General features: G+C 40.6%; 1 long non-coding RNA gene across 1 annotated transcript; it reads right to left on the bottom strand.

Annotated features, from left to right (window-relative positions):
• Nucleotides 1-14,023: 14,023 nt before the first annotated feature.
• Nucleotides 14,024-17,904, bottom strand: LOC134063787 (uncharacterized). Its single transcript, XR_009936198.1, has 3 exons — nucleotides 17,825-17,904; nucleotides 17,002-17,077; nucleotides 14,024-14,105 (listed from the first exon to the last, which is right to left on the bottom strand). It is a non-coding gene; the product is annotated as an uncharacterized LOC134063787 (long non-coding RNA).
• Nucleotides 17,905-18,596: the final 692 nt, after the last annotated feature.

The raw sequence follows: 18,596 nt of genomic DNA, 5'->3' as shown, positions 1-18,596 counted from the left end.
AGGTGTGGCAGACCAACTGAATGCAAATTTACGCACGCACCCACGTGTGAGAGCTTCATTGTCTCGGCAAGCAACGTCATTATTTGCCACCGCAAAGACGCACAAAGTATGACAATATATCTCTTTATTTTGTCTTAAAACCGAATTAGTTGAAAACACCTTGAAAAATGTCCCCTCCACTTAATCAACTACTACAGTAGGCTATTCATCAAACGTCTGTCAAAAAAAGAAGCAAACAACGAGTATGTTATTAATTATAAGGCCACCATAATTTAAATGATATCCATATAGTATTGGGCAGACATTCTGTTGTGTTTTGCAAGTAAATGCAGGTGGCAAATAGTATATAAATGGAATACAGCTCTTTAAAAAATCGCATGGAGGTCTGATTTGAATGACATCTAGCTGAACCATTCAGATCATGTAATTACCATCAGAATTAACTGAGCTTGGCTGTTAGCCTGGTCGGTACCAGGTTAGCTTCAGAGAATAAATTCCCATGGCAACTTATGTAGTATCTCTTTTGTGAAACCAAGTCAAGGGTAAATTCATCCAGGATGACCAAAAAATCCCGGCTTAATCCCTTATCTAGGTTTTGTGAAATAGCCCTCAGGGGCCTTATGGCGACATAAACAATCATACTGACAAAACCGGAAATGGTACAATGACCCGACGTTTATTGAGACCTTCAACATAAAAGTCCCAGAAACACAAAGAGCAACAAACAACAGACGCGCAATGATAGTCCAACCAACGACTCTCCAGCAACATCAAAAGCACCACGACCAAATGTCCGCCATCCAGTTGCACGGCCCAGGAGGTGCCAGGTAACTCTCTGAGGGCCTGTTTTAAAGGTTGTCCAATTACACCCCGTTTACATGACGACGCAGGGCGTTTTTGTCTTCACCGCTTTCACACCTTTTAGTCAGGGAGCCATGGGGTCAGACCTGGCTTTGTCGGTTAAAGTTTTTTTTTTTGCTGAATCTAGTAGAGTAGGTTTACCTCTTTGAGATTTAAGAGGGTGCCCGGTGATATCCCTTGGGCAATTTTGTATATTAAGCCTTTCTTGTCCAATGTGTTGAATATAAGGCGGATATGGATGAGTTTCCTCTCTCACTCGGAGAACAAAATCTCCACTTCACAAGCATCTACATACACCAAACTTTTCAGTCTCATACCTAACCATGTTTAGAAGGATTTTGCAGAGGGGTTTGTTGATATATGATTCTTAGCCTGATTTACATGACATTTTATTCCAAAAAACATGGCGAAAATTGATTTTTTAAAGGCTGGTATAGTATTTTCTGATTTACTAAATAACTAAATGAGATATCCATAATTCCCTCTCTAAAATACTTTTCATCTCTTATGTCAACAAAATGAAAAGAAAAAAATTGAAACTGGCTTTGTCCAATGTTCAGATTTGATATTTTTACGTTTATGCAAATCAGCGCATATTTAATTACATCATACCTAATTTGCATATTCAAACATTACATTTCAGAAAACTTGTAATACATTTATTTTTCATATTGATCTAAGTAATCAACTGGTGAAGTTTCATAGTGATATCTGCTTGTTAATTTTTTTACCCTATTCACCTGTAGTATATCCGCCTTATAGTCAACACATTGGACAAGAAAGGCTTAATATACTAAATTGCCCAAGGGATATCACCGGGCACCCTCTTAAATCTTAAAGAGGTACCCCTAGTCTACTAGATTCTGCAAAAAAAAAAACTTTAACCGACAAAGCCAGGTTCACCTAAATTATGGCATTTGGCTCCCGGACTATTTAACGATACCGGTCAAAAAAAATTTGCATTTACACACAGAGGTGAAAACTCCAAGTTGGCCAGAAGAAGCACGCCAGTGGGTGTTCCCGACCGTAGCTATGCAAATGCCCTTCCTCGTCAATGAGCGCGCTCAAAATCTAAACAGCAAGCAGGGCTGCCAAGTCTCACGCTTTGAGCGTGACAGTCACGCAATTTGACCCACAACACATGAAATTTCTCACACAACACGCCATACTTGACATTTATCACGCTTATTTTCCCCTTTCAGTATATTATTATTTTCAGGATAATAAACTTTGGTCCTTGTCTTGCCTTGCCGTAGTTCGAGCAACTCTGATTGACTGATCGCAATAACCAACCATGGAAGGCAAAACGCAAACCAATCAGAAGCAACGTAAGGCGGGTCTTGGCGTTGAGCGCTGAGTCCCACATTTAAAAAGTTCTCCTACTTGCTACTACTTGCTAGATTTTGTTCACTGATTATTCGCTGTTTCTCCTTTTCTCCTCCTGTTTTCAAGTTAACATGTAGCCTACTGTTGTAAGGCTGCTATAAGTCTATAATTGTCCTATATTTGTTGCAGAGCTGTGTAACATTTATTTGCCTCTCCTCTTGGTCAGTTAGCCTACACTTGAAAAAGCGACTCTAATCGGACCTGCCAAGTGTCACGCTTTGAGAGTGACAGTCACATTTTTTTTCGTCTGGCAGCCCTGATGTAAGATATGTCAAGCACATTCTACATCGTGGATGTTTGCACAACCATTGAGAGCTAATGCACAGTATTGCTTTTCAGTTTCTGTCTTGTAATGTTATTGTATGGCCCCCTAGAATAATATCGAATGTCTATCAGAACTGCCCTCCGCCAAACACCTGAAGCAACCCTGTATTTCGCATGCACGGTTAATATAGGCGACGGACATTCGCCTACATTATTTACTGAAATGTAAAGGAGGCCAGCGTGCCAGTAGCTATTGTGGTATCAGACACTACAAATGATTTAGGGTAGGCTATTTTATTTTGGGCTACGCAAAGCACAGGACAGTCTGTGGGGCAAGGCCGTAGACTAGTCACCATAGACATTGAGGGGGACGTGTCCCCCCCAATATTCAGATACGACCAAAATGTCCCCCCCAATATTCGGACATAGAAAAATAAGTAAATAAAAAACACTACAGGAAACCAATGGTAACGACCGCGATCGGAATTGTCACTGGCAAATGCAATCAAATGCACAAAATAGCTTAATAGTAGCACCTTCATTAGTAGCCTAGTACCTGGTGTGACGCACGCTTTCAACATCAATCTCACGCTCTCACACACGCAAGAGATGTCACGCCAAATCCATTCTTCTTTTTCATCAATTTGGTCACTTTCAGTTGACAGTAGGTGACTAGACTAGACCACAGCATATTGTTTAGACAGGGGACAAATTTAAGGCATAGGTGCATGGGCTCTTTAGATCAACTACAGGTATAGTAGGCTAAGTCTCTACTGTAGGCTACAATGTTTTCAGCGCAGAGAAATTCTGAGACACAAAATGCTCACCCATTCTTCTCTATTGGATTGCTCACGAAGTTCTAGCAGAGAGGGTTAAAGCGGATCTTTGGTTCTAGTCACACTGATATGCATGTCACTTGACAGAGCACAAGCTTTCTTGTGGTATCAATCTAAATTTAGCCTACACAAAATATAATTATATATTCTTCTATCTGCAACTCGCGAAATAATCAAATTGCGCACCAATTATTATCTGGTGGATTGCTCACGAAGTTTAGGCTAATCACAAGCTTTCTGATGGTATTAGGCTACACTAGTTGCTGTAATAAACGGTTCGCGAGAAAATCAACGTGAATACACAAAATTAAATCATATTACATTCCAACTCCACACCTGGCCCATTGCGGTGGAATAACTCCCAAGCCATTCCCGAGTAATCCAGTTTTTAAATTGCAATACATTTCTACTTGTTCTCCATCTTCAGGCTGTGGCACAATCAAATTAATGAACTACTGCTTGAATATTGTGTTCTTCCACCTGTTTTTTTTTTTGTTTTTTTTTTAACATTTAGATAAACTACATAGAATTAGAACATAAGCATTGCTTTCATATTCCTAGGCATAATTCTAGACAAGCCGAAAATATGACTGAAGTCAAATTATTCTCACGTTCTTAAAGTGACAGGCACTCAATTTGACTTGACATTAAAAGATAAATGTAGGCTAAAGGCCATCGCCCACCAGAAGCGTACGCGGCGTGCCGCGCCACGAAAAAACGTAGAATTCCATTGTTTTCAATGGAGCATCGCCCACTGGAAACGTCTGCCGCGCAGCAGCCGCACAGAGATAGAAAACTATTCTAAAATCCTGCGCGGCAAGCCCAGACTGCCGAACACCGCTGAACGCCGTTTCTGGTGGGCGTTGGGCTTAAGTCAATTTCATTCTCAAATCAAACTTATCAAAAATATCAAACTTCTTGACCTATTATCAATTTCAAAACAATTTTGACACCAATATTCTTATCATGTATTTTTAATTGGCTATGGCTCCTGACTGATGCATAAGATAGAAACCATAACCATGAGAAAATTATGGTTAAGAATGAAATGTGTTGACATTTTGTCAGACCCCGCCACAAATTGCTGTGGGCAGTGTATTTCGAGGCATAGACCTCTGAAGTTCGCCTACAAAAAGGATCCAAAGCTGCCATCTTTGCCCATATAAGGAGATCCAGGAGTTAATTGAAGCTAACTGCCTATGGCAAGTTGCATGGTAAGTTAGCTCTGGGGTAGCAAAGATCAAAGTGTGCCGTCTTCACCTACCGAAGATCACAGTATCCACTAGACGGCAGTGGACAAAACTGTGTAGTGAAAAACGTCTGCATTTCCAATGTCATCATCCCCGCGAGAGTTTAACAGGTGCGATAATTGAAAATCCCCATGTTATTTTCCCATAGAAAAAATCTCAAGATACCGGATCTCCTTATTTGGGCAAAGATGGTGGCTTTTTTGTAGGCGAACTTCAGAGGTCTATTAGTGAGATGTTTCGTTTGGATTATCAAGTTTCATGTCGTTGAAAGTGTCGGAATTTCCACCAGCTGTTTGTGAGAGAATTCGTTGAACATGCTCTGTCTGTGCTGAATTAAATTGAGTTATTTGCATCGCGGCCACAAGTAGACTAGGCTATAACTCCTGTGCAAACAAAATGTGTGCGCGTAGGCTCTGAATTAAGTTGATTATGGCTACGTGTTCATCAACTCTTCTAGCAGGGAACGGTGGTGGATTTAAAAGTAGCCTAGAGACTATTTTGGTGCAGGTTATTGTTAATGCGTTGTCGCTGGTCGTCGAAATCATGCAGAATTGCAGCAGCACACACACGGCTTCGTGATCCAGCATTGTTGTTGTTCTGTCAGGTGAGGTCAAGCGCGGGGGCTGGACTAGAAGTTCGAGGTGGGGCTATGTCGTCATAAAAACCCCAGATGTGCCTTTACACGGCAAAACGAAAATGGGGTTTTCAAAAACCATCGTTTTCAGCCGCCAAAACGGCGTCGTTGTGTAAACGAAAGGCCTAACTGATGAAAAAAAAAACACAGTTTTTGAAAAAAACGTTGTCGTGTAAACAGCACCTTAGTAAAGACAAGGAGCCCTCCAGAGAGGGTGTTTTCACACTTGGTCCCTTTCAGCCATCTAAACGAACTCAGATCGATGACTCAGCTCGGGAGGTGGTCTCAGTACGGTTCGCTAAAAAGTCTGCGGTATAGTTTGCCTGGATTGTGCTCGCATTGTGAGCACAAAGCGCACTGGGTTCCCATTTGCCTTTTTGCACTGTGATTTGACCTTCTCTGTTTGCCGTAGCTTGGTCACGACTCAGGATTCAGTCGAAGATCCTTCATTACTATCAAGATACTGCAACACAATACATTATTATGGGAGCAAAACGGGACAGTAGTCACTAAATAAACTCTCTCTCTCTTAAAGGGATAATCCGGAGTGAAATGCACTTTAGATCAATTTTTCGGACTATTGGGAGTACATACGTACTCCCAATACGTACATACGGAAATGCCGCTGCGGCAGCTGCGCAACGCTTCAACAACACTTTACTAACATTTCCGGAAAGGTACTGACTCGATTAAATTCATTCTGGACTCTCTATCCGACCACATAAAGACGTGGGGATACTTCGGTTTGGCTTTAGGGACCCTCTACTCACTACCACGTAAGTGTAGTGTTGTTTGGAACAGTAGAAGAGGTATAAAAATAGCGTTTTGTAGTGGCGAAAGGACCTGCCCCGGTCACTTCCAGGCTAACGAGTTTTGGCTAAAAACGGTGAACTCGAACTTTCTCAAAATACATCCGAATGACATGATTTTGGTGTCAACTCAACGTATGTACTCCCAATAGTCCGAAAAATTGATCTAAAGTGCATTTCACTCCAGATTATCCCTTTAACATGATAAGAACAGATAAACATAATTGTGTTTACAGTATTACTGTCTAAAATCATGCATGATACCAATGAATCATTCTATAGGATACGGACTGAGAAATTGAATTAGTCTGTGAACCGAGCTAGCGAGCTAGCAAACGCCAGCTTAAAAAGCTATGTAAGTGAATGGCATTAACCATAACAATACAGCTATGCGCTGCCAGGTCACTATAGTTGAAAGACTCCGCTTAAACTGTATATACTGTTGCAAGTTCATTGGAGTATAAACTACCCACTTTAACTAACGTCACTAATGTTATTCAGGTAGTTGTCACTTCAAAGAAATTACTGCACCGTTTAAAATGTTACCTTAGCTAAGCGGCTAGCTAGCTAGCTAAAAACCAGACAGTAGGCTAACCAGCAGCAGCATAGTCTGATATTAAAGGCGTACTCACACCTGCCTTGTTTAGTTCGATTAAAACGAACTCAAGTTCGTTTCTTGCTTGGTGCGGACCTTTTTGACTGGTGTGAATACAATCACTCGAACTCTGGTGCGGACCAAACAAGCGGACCTAGACCCAGCTGAGGAGGTGGTCTCGGAGCGGTCCCTATCCTATGGTGTGAAAGCAGCCGACCTCGATCCGACCCAGTTGCAGAAATCTACCTTTTTTGGATTTGACAAGCTCCCGTAGTTTTTGCGCATTATGGGAAATGTAGGATAGCTCCTTGACGCACAACAGCTGTAAGCAGCAGTTATGAAGGTATAATTGGGGCAAAAGTCACGAGCACATTTAACTGCAGATTTCGCATTCGCACACTAAAGTCACAAATGTGTAACCGTACATTTGAAGTTGTACATATTTTTTTCATACCTTGTTAACACAAAATAGGGCTACGGGTTCACGAATCCGTTTTACAAGTTCACAAAACCGTTTTACAGATACACGAATTCTCACCTGTGCATCACAAGTTCCTGGCCTCATCCCCTCGAGACTTTTGCCCCACTTACACTGCAACGATTGGGGCAAAACACATTCGCACATCCGTGTTTCATAGTCTGAGAACATGCACAACATTCGTGCATTTGTAAACCCAAATGTGAACTAATGCAACAGAAGTTGTGCATCTGTGAAATATTTTCTCATTAATAAAAGTCTTGCACGACTACAAGTGAATTGATACAAGTGCTTGAGTCTACATCTGCGAGTTTCCGTCGCTGTTTTCCGGGGACGAATACTTTTGCACCAATTATTCCACCTAGCGATGTGCAAAACCGATTTGTACTTGTGCACACAGAGAGCATCGATCGAAAACAAAACAAGGCGGCCGGATCTGGATCTGGATCGCGCCCACACATCCCTGCTCATATAGCCTAACCTCCGCTTGTTTCCTCATCAATATAAAGGAGAAGGACGCACAATTTGTAGATTTTCTTTTCACAGAGTGAGAAAACATATTTCGGAGTGATTATTTGCACCCGGGTGTAGCCTATAGTGATATGGAGGCATTTTCTTATTTGCACCCAAACCTGTAGCCTAGGGTGCAGAAACAGATGGGATGGCCTACCTAAATCTAACAAGTTAGGATTTTTAAAAACAATCTTTTTGATGGAAACGTGGTGCTAAATTCCCATAAACTTGTTCAGTGAACGGGTAAAACCGTCCGTTTGTAAGCAAAATCAAGAATTACGAGTTTGTTTACCGTCACCTAGCAACCACAAGATAGACAAATATTAGTAGTCCATGAAGTTTTACTAGAATTTGTGTAGGGTAGCGGGTAAATGCATACACCCGGAACTTTGAGGTTGACAGTTCAAATCCTACCTAAAGTTTTCCCACTTCTTTTTTTTTTTTGCATGCCTAAATAGTTGAAAGAGTTGTTTTCTGTAGAGGAGTTGACTAGAAGCGTTCTACTCACAACGGTAGCCTTTCTATAACTAAAATAAAACTAGACCATTTTGATAGGTTCATTAAGCACAAACTCTTATTTGCCGCGAGGTAACGTCATCAAAGAAAAGAGAGTCGTTCGCACATACTTTCACAATATTTTATTTTGGCATGCAAAAAAAAAAAAAAGAAGTCGGAAAACTTTGGATGGGATTTGAGCTGCCAAGTCCCAATATGCATTTACCCGCTACCCTACACGAATTATAGTAAAACTTCATGGACTACTAATATTTGTCTATCTTGTGGTTGCTAGGTGACGGTAAACAAACTCGTAATTCTTGATTTTGCTTACAAACGGACGGTTTTACCCGTTCACTGAACAAGTTTATGGGAATTTAGCACCACGTTTCCATCAAAAAGATTGTTTTTAAAAATCCTAACTTGTTAGATTTAGGTAGGCCATCCCATCTGTTTCTGGACGCTAGGCTACAGGTTTGGGTGCAAATAAGAAAATGCCTCCATATCACTATAGGCTACACCCGGGTGCAAATAATCACTCCGAAATATGTTTTCTCACTCTGTGAAAAGAAAATCTACAAATTGTGCGTCCTTCTCCTTTATATTGATGAGGAAACAAGCGGAGGTTAGGCTATATGAGCAGGGATGTGTGGGCGCGATCCAGATCCAGATCTGGCCGCCTTGTTTTGTTTTCGATCGATGCTCTCTGTGTGCACAAGTACAAATCGGTTTTGCACATCGCTAGGTGGAATAATTGGTGCAAAAGTATTCGTCCCCGGAAAACAGCGACGGAAACTCGCAGATGTAGACTCAAGCACTTGTATCAATTCACTTGTAGTCGTGCAAGACTTTTATTAATGAGAAAATATTTCACAGATGCACAACTTCTGTTGCATTAGTTCACATTTGGGTTTACAAATGCACGAATGTTGTGCATGTTCTCAGACTATGAAACACGGATGTGCGAATGTGTTTTGCCCCAATCGTTGCAGTGTAAGTGGGGCAAAAGTCTCGAGGGGATGAGGCCAGGAACTTGTGATGCACAGGTGAGAATTCGTGTATCTGTAAAACGGTTTTGTGAACTTGTAAAACGGATTCGTGAACCCGTAGCCCTATTTTGTGTTAACAAGGTATGAAAAAAATATGTACAACTTCAAATGTACGGTTACACATTTGTGACTTCAGTGTGCGAATGTGAAATCTGCAGTTAAATGTGCTCGTGACTTTTGCCCCAATTATACCTTCATAAGCAGTGGGCTAACACTTTTTTGGCAACAATGATTTTATTTTGCATCTCCTACATGTTCCGTCTTCCGTAGGCCTGCTGTTAGCATGTTGGACATACATGAGAGCTCTTCTCAGCTGTTTTGCTGCACGTCTTCGTCTTTGCAAAATTACGAGCATGATATTGTTAAACTCATGTTGCATCAAATGGTCTTGACGCTCAAGCACTTCTGCAAAGCTGTAACTGTATAAACTATATTGCTAGGATAATAACGAGTACAGTACGCAAACATAGTATTTACTTGGGCCAACTTTGACATTGGCTTCCTATTCTTCACCCTGCCTACACGTTTACCGGCCAATGGTTGAACGACCTTAGCACATGTGCTTTTGTTTATAATTTCTGGTCTGGTTGCAATTAATCACAGTGTGAAAGTGAACCACACCAAAAAAAAGGAAAAAAAATTGGTCCGGACCAAAGCAAGTGAACTAACGGACCTTCCTGGTGTGAATACGCCCTAGTCAGAGCTGCCAACTTTTCAAAAAACCTTGGAGTGAGATTCTGTCGGGGGTGACCAAAAGTTTGTACCGCACTGTCACAATACCAAAATTATTGTTTCGATCCCGATACTAAGTCAAGAATTGTGATTTCGATACTTTTTCGATGCTTTTTTAAAAAAAACAATTTTAGTGTATTGGTGATTTAATCATCAGTAACCTGATATTGAATATTGTGTGATCATTCAAATGGCAACTTAAGCCTACCGTACATTGACAGACTTTGCAAAGATTTGGAAAAGATTTTTGAAAGACTACTGTCTCAGACCCTCTCACATCTAAGGACAATTTATTGAGTTTCTAGTCACAGTCTAGTCACAGGCCAGTCTCAGATTAGGATTTTGCAAAGACTGAAGGTCACTATTTACAAGACTGCTGCTAGATTCCTTCAAATTATTTCCATCGTGCAATACACTCAAAAAAATGATTAGTTGAATTTACTTAAAAAAAATCATGGAAAGTATTTCCACGTGATTAAATAACTTACTTTCAACATTAAGCAATTTCTTTGGTCCAACTTAAGGTACTTTGGTTAGTTCAACTTAATTTGTTAGGGTCCATTAAACTTGTTTGCAAGGTTTGGAGCCCATGTAATTTACTTAGGTTGGGTTAACACAATCTATTTAAGTTGATTCAACTTATTGAAAACTACTTCAAATTAAGTTGCACAAACCCAAGTAAATCAAGTTGGTTCAAATGAATTTCTTCAGGCTGAAAGAGAGCAATTGAATCACATGGAAATACTTTCCATGATTTAATTAACTCAGTTCAAAGTATTATGTTTAAGTTAACACCAAAAGGGGTAAACATTATGCAATGATAGGCCTAAAAGATAAAACAAATAACAGACAAAGATGTTATTTGAAATAGAAACTGTATTTCAAGCTTTGGATTGACATCGAGGTTTATAGTAAGTGCACAACATTCAATATTTATTAAAAGAGCCTTAAAAAACCCCATCAAAATATTCAAGCTGGCATTATAATATTGTTCAAGTGCACATTTAAGTGCTCACTGAAACTGTAGTTGCAGAGATTTGCATTGCCAACAAAATTAATTGAGCAATATCTGACAAAAAAAAAAGAAAAACATTTGTAAAAATAAGTCTGACTTTGTACCAAGTCTCTAGCTTTCCAAGTCATTTTTGCACTCTACACATTTGAAGAGATGATCTATATACCTTTCCAGACAATGCAAACAATTCTCCCTCATCATTTATCAAGTCTCAACAGGAAAACAAGAATGGAAAACCTTAGCCAACAAAAAATAATTTGACTACACCATTCATAGCCATCTCTGGAAACACTAGGGTAAAACATTTCCTCAAAAACTTAAGGTGATAAAAAACTTAAACTTAAGGTAATACTGAGTACTGAGAATTGAGCCTGATAATCCAATAATTCTTAACGAGCAATAATTGTTTTCAGAGCTTGAACTTTCTTGGAGAGCTTGTTCCCATCAAGCTCCAGAACTAACTTCTGGAGGGCTTCAAACGTGTACTTATGCTCTGATGGGTAACACAAGTTAAGAGCATAGACAAGAGCAATGAAGATGGCAAAAGCAAATGGTACGTTACGCAGCTCCCGTAGCACAGTGACACCCTCAAGAATGATGCCAACGTCCTCTGGGGCATCGCCAGGCTCTGCACCCTCATGTCGAATGACGTAGATGCCGTAGATGGTCTCTGCCATGGCCGTGTGACTACTGGCATCATCTGACTGTAACACAAGATTTTTTTCAAGTGTTCATTACATGTTATATATAATAAAAAACATTCTGTACTACTGTAAAATAACTCAAATGAATTTGTGAAATATATACCATGTATTCCTTCACAAAGCTCTCGGGGTCTTCATTCATGTAGACACAAAGTCCCTTGAGAACACATTCGCGACGGACATCAATGCCAGAATCCTGTACATCAAAGAATAAAACAAACACACCTTGCAACAACCACACCTTGCTACCTCATGCTGGCTTTGACAATCATTGATAGCACTTTTCATTTTCAAGAGAGAAATCTCAGTAAGAATGATCAAAACATCTCCCCATTGAAAGTGCGAAGAATTTATCTGACCATGTTCCAAATCTCTATTGCCTGGTTGAACACACTCATTTACAAGGTTATCATACCTCAGTCATAGGTACTACGATGCGCTTCAGCTGTATTCCCAGGGTACCTCCTTTCTTGCTAAATGCCTTCATCAGGTTTGCAGATTGAGCATCCAGCTGGGAGAAAAACTTTGATTGCAAGTTGACTAAAGCCTACCTTACATTGACAGACTTTGCAAAGATTTGGAAAAGATTTTTGAAAGACTACTGTCTCAGACCCTCTCACATCTAAAGACAATTAATTGAGTTTCTAGTCACAGTCTAGTCACAGGCCAGTCTCAGATTAGGATTTTGCAAAGACTGTGGGTCACTATTTACAAGACTGCTGCTAGATTCCTTCAAATTATTTCCATCGTGCAATAGGCTACACGTCATCATTAACAGGAACTCACATGATAGCCTACTCATATCAAAGTAATTTTTTCGCGTTTCTGCAGCATTGTTTGATGTGTGACATCACTAACAGATATAGAGTTGTTCTGTCACGTAGAACAGCCGTCTAATAAATTATAAGAAATGAAATAACAAATAATCATATAGGCTACAGCTGTCGCCTATTTTGCCCCTTCCTGTTTCATGTTCGACCGTGGTTACTATTGGTTTTTAATGTTCACGTCACTATTTGCATGAGCCACGACTGAAAAGACTTCCGATAATATCAAACATGTTTGATATTGTCGTAACGGCAAAACTAGAAAAAGACTGCCTCCGACGGACTTAAAACCGCTAAGATTGGCACCTTACACTAAACGATTTAGATGACGGGAGCGCGCTGCGATTCTAGTACAACTCCCAAGATTGCCGCCCGATTTTGGAAATGTAGTCGCCGACTGTTAAAACAGGTCAAAATCGTGCAATGTAAGCCAGCCTTAAGGTGATCCTTTTGAATTCCACACACAGCTATGGAAAAACACAAAGACAAACACATAATCATAATCATAATACTGTTTTCTGGCCACAACTATCACCATTATTGACCTTCTGTAAATCATTAGTTCATTAATTATTTCTTCAAGCTTTCATTGTAGACTATGTAAAAAAAGGATTTTGCTTCACTTACCTCACGCACATTGAAGAGTGCTGGCCACCTCACCTTGAATTCAGCTACCATGGGTGCATCTCTGACAACCTCTTGACGTCGGTGGGCAAAAGTCTGATCCATCAGCAATGACACCTGATCCTCATTATTTATTTTCTCCATTTCTGTTAAGAGCATTACGCGTTTCAATTCCTGGGTCTCCTTTGATTCACCTCCTGGATAAGCTGGGCAGTAGTTAACTTCCGCTTTTTTTGGCTTTTTCACAGCGTAGGCAGGGCTGCATCGGTCACCAGGTTTATTTGTCAAGGCATTCACTGAAACTTCGGGGCATCCAAGGCGTCTCAGCTTGTTTCTGTAATTTCCCAATTTATCCTTCAAGCTTTTCTTCCAGCCATCATATCCACTGACTGAGCCTGGCTCTCTCAGACAAGGGTGTGCAGACACAAGAGCTTCGGCTACCTCTGCACACTCAGCATCAGTAAGGTAAATCTTGAACTGCAGAATTGTTTCAATCAAGTCATCAAGAATGGAAGACTTGAGTTTTGTTTCAGGCTCCAGCAACGCACCTGTGTCTTTGAAAGCAGCATTGGCCCGCCCCAACTGTAACTCTGCATCAAATGAAAAACGGGGCACTGTGAAAACCAGCGGCCATGAAGACACTCTTGGGGTGGACTCAGGAGAAGACAATATGTCTGTGTCATAGGAGGCAGAGGAAATGGCAGAGGAAATGGACGAGGTGTCCTGTGGAGAGTTTGGTGGGGGGGCAGATGAAAAGGGAAGTGGGCTCTCAGCTAAGGCAGAGCAGGGCAAGGAATTAAAGACCACTTTGATGGTGGTTTTGTCCAGGACATCAAAGATGGAGGTCAAATTGTTAAATTCGTTAAAATCTGGATCCAAGAATTGTAATCTGAAGTCCCCCTCTATTCCACACTGAGTCTTAATATGTTGTGCGAGTTCACTGAGAGACTGTGGTAAGTCTTGAAGAATCAATCTCTGTGAATTTTCTTCGCCTAGAATGATTCTAAGCTTCACCGTGGCAGCCATTTCACAACTGTGAACGAGTAAATGGAAAATGTTTAGTACATTGAATCTTAACATCACCACAACTTATATGATAAACCGTCTTTTTAATGTCACCATTCTGAGAGTTCCAATAAAATAGTCTGCCAAAGGGTAGACATCTCCCAGCTCCTCAAGCGCAATCAAATGTGTTTCTTGTGATGGAGTCAGTTCAAACGCCCTGAAATGTTCCCTGTACGATCTAGAAAGCCTTCTGACCATGAAACAAAGTCGCTCTTGTACAACACATATTTGAAGAATCTCCCCAAAATCTGGCTGTCCACACGTAGATCCACAAACCACAATCATGCCGTTTTTGAAGGTTACACCTTTTGTCGATACACAATTGGTAAGGTTAACTGTTATTGTCCTGGGGAATTTCTCCTCAATAGCCTGTCCTATCTCCTCTTTCAAAACAGCCACAGGAACTGTTGAGACCTGTGTCATATCAAGACCAGTTTTTACAAAACTTGAGGCACTCAAGTGGTAGGAGATCATCAGCTGATGCTTAGAGGCTAGGGAGAGGGGTACGTTTTTGAAGCAATTAGTGTGTCGAATTACCTGCTTAAAAAAACTATGCTTTGCCTCAAATCGTAGGGTCCAATGTCCCACAAGAGGGCCAAAAGCCCTGATCAGTTGCGGATAATGCTCCAAATAATTATGTTTTGGTAGCAGTTTAACATCAGGAAAGAGTTCTTGATACTTGTGCCTGTGCTCAACAATCTTGTCTTCAAGACAGGTGATTGATTCTTCTGTGTGTGTTGGAGCAACCACAAGCTCCACAATCTCTCTCAAGTCCAACAAAATTTCCCATGCCATTTCCCCATCAGGCACCAAAGGCCCAATAATGAATGGGAGCAGTCTTAGCATGGCCCAATTTTCATGGCAATTCCCACCTATTGATTTTCTTTTTGAAAATGTTTGTGGGATTGCATGAGGCTTATTGGTCTTGTCAGTCCACTTGTAAGGGAATTGCAAGATAGACTTGTTCAAAGTGTCAAGATCAAAGTAATTCTTTGAAATCAGCAATGCCAAACAACGAGCAAGTTCTACTGGCACTATGCCTTCAAATACATCGTGCATTACATCCGGCGGATATCCTGTGTGGACACTGAAGTGGGCAAGTGTTTTACTGATAACACAATGACCTTTCACACCAAAACAGCTTGTACCATTTGCCTGAGCTGACTGCACATGTGATTTATGGAGTTCTTCGGTCCTAAGAGTAAAGAAGCCTGACTTCACCTCCTTAGTTTGGATGTCTGTTTTTGTTCCTGTGCAAAATCTGCAGATATGCCCACCAGAGAAACTCTCATTAAAACCAGCCATGCCGTGAGCACCCAAGTTATCTGCCACAACTACCTGAATCGTCCCTTTAAGGCATCTGCCAAGCAGTGGAATAAAAACTCCATCTTGCTCCAAAGTTCTCACATCTTGGAGAAGAGGACGCAAGATCCTCTCATAGCCATACTTGCGCACATCATCAGTTTTGCACAATATTGCCAAGTAAATTGATGACAGTGAAGAATGTGACCCTGGGGGCAAATTTCCCAAAGTCCAATAGATTCCACAAAGCTTATGTTTCCTGCGCGAAGTACCTAGAGGATTGCAAACCTCAAAATCATCTGCATATAAATTGACCAAAATCCTTAACTCATTCTCTGACAGAAAACTGTTTTCCTGGAAGTACGAACCATCCTGAGAAGATTTGTAGGCATTTAGTCCACCCATTGTCCTATTATTCTGCTGCATTTCATAGTTTTCAACCACTTTATCTACAACATCTCTCCTATCAAAGAGCTGCCGAAGGGACTTCAATAAAGGCACATACTGAAAACTTCGTCTCTCCTTGGAATCGAGAATGTACTCAATGGGCTCTACCACTTTAAAGCTTTCTTTATAAAACTGGTGGCGAAGATGATGTGTGCTAAGGGGGCCCCCCTTCCCTATGGCTTTGAACAAGGGGTTTGATGCATTGAGATCATGGGCCACCTCGGTTAAAACAGACTTATCTGGTGTGGTGCCATGCTTCTGACATAGACCTTCAAGAATGGTGATTGAGAGGGGCACTATAGCAGAACATAAGTAGTTTAGCTCCTCTAAGAAATCATCATTTTTTGTGCCTGGCACATGTGCAAAATGCTCCAACTTGAGCAATGCTGCTGCAAATTTATGCGTAATTACCTCAGGCAAGTTGTTAGGTCCACTGATATCACTACTTGAACATTCGTTATCTGCTTCAACAACACCATCATCTTCATTAAGTACACCTTCCCCATGATCCTCAGATGAGTCTTGTGAAACTTGAGTGGCTGTAACTATTCCTGCCTTGTAATCTTTCAATGTATGTGGGTTGTGTTTTCGATTCTTGTGAGAGTGAAATGTCCCATATACATTGGTTTGAAAGCAGCAACTCCCAAACATACAAGTTACAGTTTCATTACTCCTCAGATGAGTGCCAATATGTATAAAATAATCCCTCTCTGTATGAAGATCGCAACAAGCACACAAATGACAATTGAACGTTGATAGTTCGAGTAACTCCTGAGATTTTACTTTAGGATGGGATCTACTCAAATGAATGTGCAAAGCATTCCACGTCTTAAAAGAACATGGACAGTTTGAGTGTGGGCAAGGGTTGCGTTGCCTATGTCGGTGTTGTAGTCTAAAATGTTTTAGTAGCTGATATCTTGTAGCTAGAAAAACACTACATTCCTTACACCTCCACATCCTGGGTAAACTACACTTGCTGCAAGTCGCCAAAAACAAAAAAGGAACAAGGACAGTCAGGTCTTTCTGGGATCTTGCGCATTTGCAATACTGGAATCCTCCAGGAAAACATCATTGTGAAAAGAAGGTGAAAAGGTTGAAAGAAGACAAGAGTGCACCTTTAACTGATGGTCACTCTACTTCAGATGTGCAGTCGGAGGAACAGTTGAACAGCAGATCAGCCTTGGCCGTAACCTTGCAGTGATGGAGAAAGATTAATTAATATCTTCAAAACTAATATCTTGAATTATCTTATATCTCAGTTAGACTCAACATGAAGAGTAGTGGATAGGGTCAGCAAACATGATCACAAATATTTAATGAGGTGATTTCTTGATAAATTACTGCTACAGATTAATTTTTACAATCAGAACACTTGCTTAATTTCCTCAAGTTGTTAGCATCCTATACGCAACAATGCACTATATTGTTTGATATGATCAACAAGCACACACTCACATTTCTCCAATTCAGCCCTCCTGATAGTCACTACATTGAACTTTCCGACGCTACATCTACATTCACGTGCATTCAATCGAAAGATCAACCTACGGGGTCTCCCGGGGTGAGGCACACGCATGGCATGCACGCATGGCACACATCCACTCACACCCACACAACCAAATCAACTTTCGATAAACCTTGCAGACTTTATGACTCTAATCACGTTCCACTAACTTGTGAAAAATAAATCATGCTAATCTCGCTCATGAATTTTCTCAAACACAACCGGAAAACTAGGCTTCCGAAAATGTCTAAAAAACACACTAGCATAGACAGAGCAAAAGTTTTCGATTGCTAATCCGCTTGGTTTAGCTTTTGGATGGTAAAATATCTATCAACACCTAACTGTGACGTTTACACGCTGTATTAAAACTAAGCGTGGCATTTTCGTCTTATTTTAACACTAACACACGATATAGTTACAGTTGATAAACTTACGTTTTTTAGGACGTAGAAGGCAGACTCCAAGATTCTTTTAGTCGTCACTCACCAGCACAGTCAGCACAGCAGTCTCTTCGTCGTTAACAGCAGCATGGCAGGATGGCCAAAAGAGAAAAGGCTAGTGTATTTCCAAGTTTTGCCATGCTGCCTGATAGCACACTGACGCCATCTAATGGTCTGGAGCAGGCTAGACTACATCTTTAAAAATCAAATCGATTGTATCAGGTTATTTTAACTTAATTGAATCTATTCAAATCTATATAGTTGAACTACAAGCAAATATGACATGATTTATTTAAGTAATGTTGTAAACACGAAATTATTTAGTAGGAAATACCTGTTATATTTAAGTAATACCTGTTATATTTAAGTAAATATAACAGTCATATATGTTTGGATGTGTTGTTGATAAATCACCTGGTAAACACATAAACAATAAACACCAGACCATCAGCGCAGGAGCCAGTAGAGCCTCTGAAGAAACACAAGGGAAGCCAAGATCTCAAGACCACAGAGGAAAAGGCACGAGACCTTCTTTAAGTGATACACGCTAGAGTTCAATGTCCACACATGAACTAAGGCCCAAAACCTTATTTAAGTGATACACGCTAGAGTTCAAAGTACACACTGCAAATCTCACAGCACTCTGATGAACATTGTTTAGATTGAATTCATGCTACACTGCACTACAAACTCCACACTTTAGGTGAGAGAGTGACAAGAAACCACTTTCCCATGCATGGAGTCTTCTCAGGTGCGCTCCTGGCTA

Source organism: Sardina pilchardus, chromosome 18 (genome assembly GCF_963854185.1).
Source record: "Sardina pilchardus chromosome 18, fSarPil1.1, whole genome shotgun sequence".
Lineage (NCBI taxonomy): Eukaryota > Metazoa > Chordata > Actinopteri > Clupeiformes > Clupeidae > Sardina > Sardina pilchardus.
Note: the sequence above shows the minus strand (reverse complement) of the source record. Positions and strands in the feature narration are given on the sequence as shown.